A 240-nucleotide genomic window follows, 5' to 3' on the forward strand; every position below is an offset into this window, starting at 1 on the left:
AAGCTCACCTAGTCTTGAATGCAGCAAGCGACGCTGTCGCCTCTAAAGCCACTGAAACTGCTCCTGAGCAGCTGCAGCAGCCGCAGCAGCAGCAGCAGCATGAGACACAGGCATCCGAAGGGTTTGTACTTGTCACTTCCAAGACGCGAAAAGCTGCTGCGCCTTCTGCTTCAGCTCTGCAGGCTTCTCAGCAGCAGCAGCAGCAGCGGCAGCAGCGGCCGCAGCAGCAGCAGCAACTGC

The sequence above is a fragment of the Eimeria tenella genome, genomic scaffold, assembly GCF_000499545.2.
Source record: "Eimeria tenella Houghton genomic scaffold, Eth_scaff2734, whole genome shotgun sequence".
NCBI classification, from domain to species: Eukaryota; Apicomplexa; class Conoidasida; order Eucoccidiorida; family Eimeriidae; genus Eimeria; species Eimeria tenella.